General features: G+C 35.4%; 1 pseudogene; it reads left to right on the forward strand.

Moving 5' to 3' along the window:
- The first annotated feature begins 6,203 nt into the window (after positions 1-6,203).
- Positions 6,204-6,998, forward strand: LOC145063523 (protein S40-5 pseudogene; annotated as a pseudogene).
- Positions 6,999-7,771: the final 773 nt, after the last annotated feature.

Consider the following 7,771-nt stretch of genomic DNA (forward strand, 5'->3'; position numbering starts at 1 on the left):
AATTCAACACTAAGGTTAACCTCAATTGATTATCACGTCGTGGCGGATTTAGGTCAAGACAGCTGCGGAAGCACCCCTTGTCACAACGTGACACACAACCCGTCATGCTGTGAGACCTGATCTGAACAGCTTATAGCATTAAGCTCTTAATCCCTTAAGCTAATCCTTCAAACATTCCAGGAGGTTTTCCCCAACCTAGAGGACCATAAAAATTATAGCTTTTTGGTCATACATGTCCAATGCATTACTTGAACACTAACTAGGTTAAATAAAGAGAAAATGAGATCAAAACTCATGCTTGGAGTCCAAACCACCAATCCTCATATCTAAGACCTATGCTAAATAAAGGGCCTCAATGATCCTTAAAGTTGCTAACTTTATGGATCCCATGCATGCTACCTAACCCAACCATAAATAAAAGTGAATAAAACTTAGATCTAGCATGCTTAAATGAGAAAGACAAGTGCTGTAAGACTTACAAAGGTCCAGAAACAATATAAGGTGGCGAGGATGAGACTTTCTTGCCAATATAATGCACCAAATGATCCTTCTTCTTCAACAAGGAGCTATAAACTACCAAAAGGGATATTCAAGGTCAATAATTGAGCTAAATTCGATTTGGGCAAGAGGGAGGTGATGGAGGCTGAGGATATGCAAACCCTAGCCCTTCACCTCCCTTAAATAGAGCGCAAAACACAAAATTAGGGTTAACCTACTGTCATATCATGGCCACCTATACGTCACGTCGTGACTCGCAAGGATGGACACACGTTTCTGCATCGATGGTCACGTCGTGAGGCTTCATTCCTCACATTGTGACCATCAATTTTTTGTGGTTTTACATCTTTAATTGAATCAAAAGCATAAAAGATCGAATACATGTATTAGGTGTTACAAAATAAGCAACAATTGTAAGAATATACGACCATCCATAGACAAATACGAGGTCTTAAAATAATAAAAAAAACTCATTGTCTAGGGAAAAAAGTAAAAGAGAAAAGTGTAAGAAGTTCATGAAGATATCAAAAATGGCCAAGGTGGTGGAACAGTGGAAAAAAAATCTAAAGAGTGGATCTAATTTTGGTGTTTTACCAAACATTATACTTGAATCTTGTCCTGATGCAAGTCACCAATTTTAGATGCTCATTGTCCAAACCAAAGCATTGAAAATCTCTTCCCTTAAATCATGTAAGTTTGAATATTGTATTGATATAGGGCATCAATTACGAGGGTGTCGACGACTCAGGCGATGGAGAGTAATTCAGGCGTTAATAAGGACTCTAACAGTGAATATGTAGGGCATTGTCGACAAATTGAGGCTTTTTAGTGGAGATTACACACACAACGACATGGAAAGAGAAGAGAATTGATGATTGGCGAAGATAAAGAAATGCACCGATTCCATAAGGGAAGAAAAGAAGGGAGAGATGAATGCCAATGAATTAAAAAACCAATAATTATTAGGTTAATTTCACTTTTTTTCATCACATACTTAGAAGAAAATAACAAAATAAAAAAACAAAAACCATACCATTTTTTAATGAAACTAATTATTTTTGTTAAAAGAATTTGGTTAATCGAAAAAAATATGATATAATGTTCTAAAGACATAACAATTAATTATAAAACCAATAATTTTTTTAAAACCATTAAAATTTATTATCAAATAAATAACATCTTGTTGATTAATTCCTTAATCAAACTAAAAATCTAATTCATCGAGTCTCATAAATATTTTATGCTCAAACGTTATGAAAAAAACTCAAACATATAACTTTTATTCTTAAATTATTATATATAATAAAAAGCTAACGAATTTGTGAATAGTTTTGGTTTCCATATGGTATTTTTCCATACGAGTAGGTAAAAAACGTCATTGATAGTAACTCATTTGCCTCTTGCCATGTTGCTTTTCGATCGGTCATGCCCTCCTCTACTTTTTTCTTCTTCATAGTTGAAACCAAAAAACATATCACCATCATGATCGTATACATTGTCGTTCACCACCACCACAACACTATATTCGTAGTTGTCCACCACCCTCATATTATGCCTCAACAACCTGTACGCCGTCGATGGCAATCTCTACAACCATATATACACCACATGACCACTATCATCCCCTATTTTGCCTTCTCTATTAACGTTAACCACCTTCTTATACCAACAATTTCTCCTATCAAATTGGGTACCTCTCATTCTATTATTTGAATTATGATGACCCTAACGTGTTTTTTATTTTGTAGGATTTAATAAATCCATTTCTATTTTGGTTTCTCCATTTATTTATGAGCTTAGTTGGCAATACTATCTATCTATTGTCTTTTGTTGTGTGTGTGTGTGTGTTGATGAGAATTACAAAACTTTGAAGGAAGTCACAAAGCACACAAAGTGAAATGAATAGGCTTTACCCGATCACTTTCTACCGAATACATTTAACTTGTTGTAGGTCGATATGTGTTCATACTCAAAAAGGTTGTCCATGTTGTTTCTTATAAGAAGTTGACTGCATACGGTAAATGAAGTTATAAATACTAACACAACTAATACATGAACAGTGTTTTTATTTGCTTTTTAATAAAATCATAACTTTATTTTTATATTTTTGGCATTTTTACTGGTTTGTGTTTTCTTAAATCATCAAATAAAGAAATTTAGGTTTGATCATTCCTCTTCTAAGTTCCCCTTTTCTTAAAATTATCTACTTACCAAGCTAAGGCTCTATATATTTCAAGTTTTCAGGAATCTACTTATATCCGTTTTGCAAATTAGATAGGGATCATTTTCTAAGTTTTTAAACACATGTAATAAAGAATATACTATATTTAAACACATGAAACATTTTGCAAAAAAAAAAAATGCATATGTACCTTTTCGTAAATTACAAAGAGAGCTTTTGTAATTTATTTTATATATAAAGATAAAACATGCCAACAAACGAAATTATTGTGGCCAAAGTCAAAAACCCAAACGTAAAAGAATACAGGACTTTTTATAAATCACAAAGACAACTATAAAACTTTTATACATTGTCAAACTTGAATCAAATACATTTAATTCATTGTCAAACTTGAATCACATAAATTTTGGACAAAATTACATAAATGGTTTGTGTGGTTTTCTAGATTTATATATTTCGTCTTAATTTGTTTCGTAGTTAGTGCCTGTAATTTTTATTTCTTAAGGTGTTGGTCCATGTTATTTAGATCCGATGCCGATGTTAGCCCGATGTAGTTTATATGCTTCCAGATTACGTTCGGATGTCGGGCGAGGCCCGAGAGAGGTTTATATGTATGTTTCCGAACTACGGTTTGATGTCGGGTGGTATCCGAGCAAGGAATGCATGTTAGTTATATTTGTTGTATTTGTGATACTTGTATGTTCCTGGTTGGGTTGCGAGGATGGGCGAAGGCCCGTATCTCATCACTAGCAGAGTCCGGACGGGGTTCCATATCTCATTATTAGCAGAATATGGGCGACGCCCAAGATTGTGACATCCTCAATTTCATGGCCAGAAAAGACCGATTTGTTTATACTTTGTTTTATAAAATCAGAGTAATCTTTTGATTAAAAGAGTTGCAGAATTTGTTCCCAAAATAAAATATGATAAAAACGTTTCTCGAAGAGAATGTATTTTCATTAAATAATAAAACCTTAGGATGTCATGTTCGATACACACCAAAAGCATAAACAATATAAAATAAACCTTACAACAGTTATTTATAACTACTGATCTATAATCCAAATCTCTCGTCAAGTCCACCAACTTATACCCTTGTGTCATTACCTGTAATGCAAAGAAAACTGAGTGGGTCAGGCTTGGGAGCCTGATGAGCATATAAGGTTTTCAACCCACAATAATACATTTATTATATTCAATTATCAAACAATCAACCCAAATACCCATCCCCATATCTCCTTTATTTTGTCAGGGGTTTACCCTAAGAATCCACTATCCTCCATTCATTCATTCCTAAGGATTTACCTAAGGAATTGGCACAACGTCCATTTGCTACCACGGTTTATACAACAGGCACTACGTCACATAGTCACCAGGGTTCATACAATAGGCACTATGTCTCATAGTCACCAAGGTTTACACAACAGGTACGAAGTCACATCGGGGCCTTGGGTATTGCTTCGGGGCTTCGGGATAATTCTTACACGAAAAACGATGCAAAAACGCAAGAGAAAGAAGAGAAATGAGCAAATGAATCGGCTACACTCGACTCCCTTTTATAGGGTTTGGATTCACCATTTACGTTGGGCGTAATCTTAGGTTACACTGGGCGTAACCTGGATAAGCCCGGTGACTCCCCCCTTGGATAATATCGAAAATTTATATTTAAATTTAATATCAAAAATATTTAATAAACTTCAAAAATTCATATCTTCCTCATACGAACTCCGTTTTCGACGTTCTATATATCCCCGCGTAGGTGAGACTACTCTCTACAACTTTCATTTAGACTCTGTTGGCTAATTTTGACTTTATTTTTATTATTTTCTTTTAGTAAGCCGAGACAGGAAAACTCCATTATAAATTCATAACTTTTTCATCCGACGTCCGTTTTCGCCTATCTTTTTATCTTTTCACTACAATTAACGAGATCTTCGATTCTCGTTTAGATTGTTTCGGCTAAAAATTGCTCGGTCTCAAATCGAGTATTCGGGCTGCATACTGCTAAGTCGAAACTTAGAAAAATCATAACATCCTCATACGAACTCAGATTTGGACGTTCTTTTTATGAACGCTCACGGTTTAACGTATTCTACGACTTTCATTTAGATTGCTAAAGCTAAATATCGCTCTAACGTAAATTCACTTTTTACGTCGCGCTGTGTCGTGCCGATTCTGTCGCGAAACTTCGACAAGTCATAACTTCTTCGTTATAACTCGGATTTTGGCGTTTTTTATATGTACGGAATCCTTATAACATATACTACAACTTAGTTAAGATTATTCATTCTAAATAATCTTTTATCAAAAAGTCATTTTTGACGCTTATCGTCTCTAAATTGACTAACCCTGATCTACGGGCGTTACAAAGATAGGCGGGACCTTGAGACTAGCAATTATAGTGTTGTGTTTGTCTGTTATGTACTAGCATGATTATGATTATATGGTTGTATGTGTATAGCAGGCGGGGCCTTGAGACAGATGAGGCCTGGTAGAAACAGATCTATATACCGAGCGGGGCCTAATGTTGGATTCGTCCGATGCCGGTCGGGGCCTGAGGTAGCGGGCTAGGCCTAATGTATGTGGTTATGTGATTATGTGTATGGTATATGGTAGTTTGGGAAGACTCACTAAGCTTCGTGCTTACGGTTTTCAGTTTTGGTTTCAGGTACTTCTAGTAGCAAAGGGAAGAGCTTGGGATGATTGGGTTGCACACACCACGATGATTTAGTCTGTGATGTTTACTCTGATGTTTTAATATGACACTCTGATAATGTTTTGAAATACTTTAACTTATGTTTGATGAAAAGTTTTGATAACTGTGGTTTATTAAATGGTTTAAAACAAAATTTTTGGTCATATTTTGGGGATGCAACAAGGAAGGGAAAAATCATTGGGTGGGTATGAGAGAGTAAGGGGAGGATTTGAGGTTAATCCATCGACTATGGAGGCGAGGTTAAAAATGATTATGGAAGTAGTGAGACAGTAATGTTTTATTAGGGGTAGGGTTATTTATCTTTTGTTTTTAATTAAAATTACATTTGGAAAATTATAAAACATATAGAAAAGGGCTAAAGTAATTTTATATGGATCAGACACGAACTACACAAAAAAAAAATTAAAAATCACAAGGATCATCTATGTAACCAAAAGAGGTTAGGGACAGGAACATGCGAATCTGAAAAACAAAAGGGACCCATTATGTAAATTTGTCTAAAGTTTGTCCGATATTATCGTTTTGCCTCTGTAAAAATATTTACAAGGAATAAACCGTTTCTGACACGTGTAATCCACTCGCGTCCAACTGAGAGTGGGGAATGTGGAATTACCGCTCCGTCTCTGTCAAACATTTTCTAACTTTCACAACCTCGTCTTCTAGTCTCGCCATAATGTACTTGTGCTATAGACGGTCCCAGTTCAACATTATTTAAATCAAATCCACTCTAAATTCACTCCAAATTCACTTCAAATTCAAGTGGATGTTGTTTCTTGATTCAAACCTTATATATACAACTCTATATGATCATCATATCGCTTCATTAATTACACTTGGGTCGCGAGAAAATCAAGAGTCCGATCCCCGGAGCTGCTGTCTTGTTATGATCCATGGCGAAAGGCCGGAGACTTACAATCAGCCAGAGCGAAAGGTTCCTGGGAAGCTACGGATACAGCGGAAACACCCGCAACACAGAGGACGACGGTGTAGAACTCGGCGAAGATGACGTTTGGTACTCTATGGTTGATGAAATGGTTAACAATGAAAACAACGGTGGCGATCATCGTTCCATCAATAGCGATTGGTACTCACGCGCCCCTAAGGGTGGTTCCACGAAGAGCCTCCGTCGTTCCTGTGTTCTGACTCCTGGTTCCGCCGGCGGGCTTTCCGTGGCGTTTGATGATCAGCCGGTGAAGCATATGGTGGCGTCGCAGCGGATTATTCACCAGTTCCGGAACGACAGGGACAGGTTGGCGTCTCCAAGTCATGTTGCCACATCGGCACCAGTGAACGTGCCTGACTGGTCAAAGATTTACCGAGTTGACTCGGTTGAATCGATGCATGACTCGGATGATGGGACAGATGAACATGACTCGGAAATGGTCCCACCCCATGAGTATTTAGCTCGGAGCCATAGAACGGCTGCCAAGTCGGTTTTTGAGGGTGTAGGTCGGACCCTTAAAGGCCGGGACATGAGCCGGGTTCGAGATGCTGTTTGGAGCCAAACCGGATTCGATGGTTAGCCCAAATATAAAAAGGGAAATTTTCTTTATTTTTGTCATTGTTTAGACCGGAAAATGAATATATTTGGATTTTTAACCATACTCCAAAGAAGAACTAAACTTTTATTGCGTGATATATGAACTTCTATAGTTTTATAACTTTTTTTTAAAAAAAAAATAATCTTGTACATTCATAAGTTTTTTGTCAGAGCTTTTTCAATTGTTATGATAGATCTTATAGATATACAATCAACGGTCTATATTATAAGAAATCTAGTTAAATAATATAAATACAAATTGGTGACTCTCATAAATAAATTAAGGCCCCAAATATAAATTGATGAAAAAACTATTTTATTATGGAGCTTATAAAATTTGACGAGGTGGTGCTTATATATAATGAAAAAGTATCATAACAAATAAGTCCTCTATTGTGGTTGCTTAATCTTATGGCGAAATGCCGAAATCAATTAAAAAAAATAACAAACTGAGTATTCGATTTGTATTTAAAGAAGTTATTTTTTAAAACATAAATAGTTAAATACTATCTTAGACATTTTCAATTCACATAAGTTTAAGCATAAGACAAATTCAAAAGTCATTGTCAATAATTAGGTCACTCCATATATATATATATATATATATATATATATATATATATATATATATATATATATATATATATATATATATATATATATATATATATATATATCAACCAATCAATGAATGAAGAACAATCATATCAATAATCACTCTTGCGAAAGGTATTTGGAGCAAAAGTTGTACTATTTCGGTACCACTCAATAACCTTTAACATCACATAAGAAATGACCTCTATTGATTTTTTTTTCTTCCAATCCGAACCCTTGA

The sequence above is a fragment of the Lactuca serriola genome, chromosome 7 (genome assembly GCF_051521515.1).
Source record: "Lactuca serriola cultivar US96UC23 chromosome 7, Lser_US96UC23_V15, whole genome shotgun sequence".
NCBI classification, from domain to species: Eukaryota; Viridiplantae; Streptophyta; class Magnoliopsida; order Asterales; family Asteraceae; genus Lactuca; species Lactuca serriola.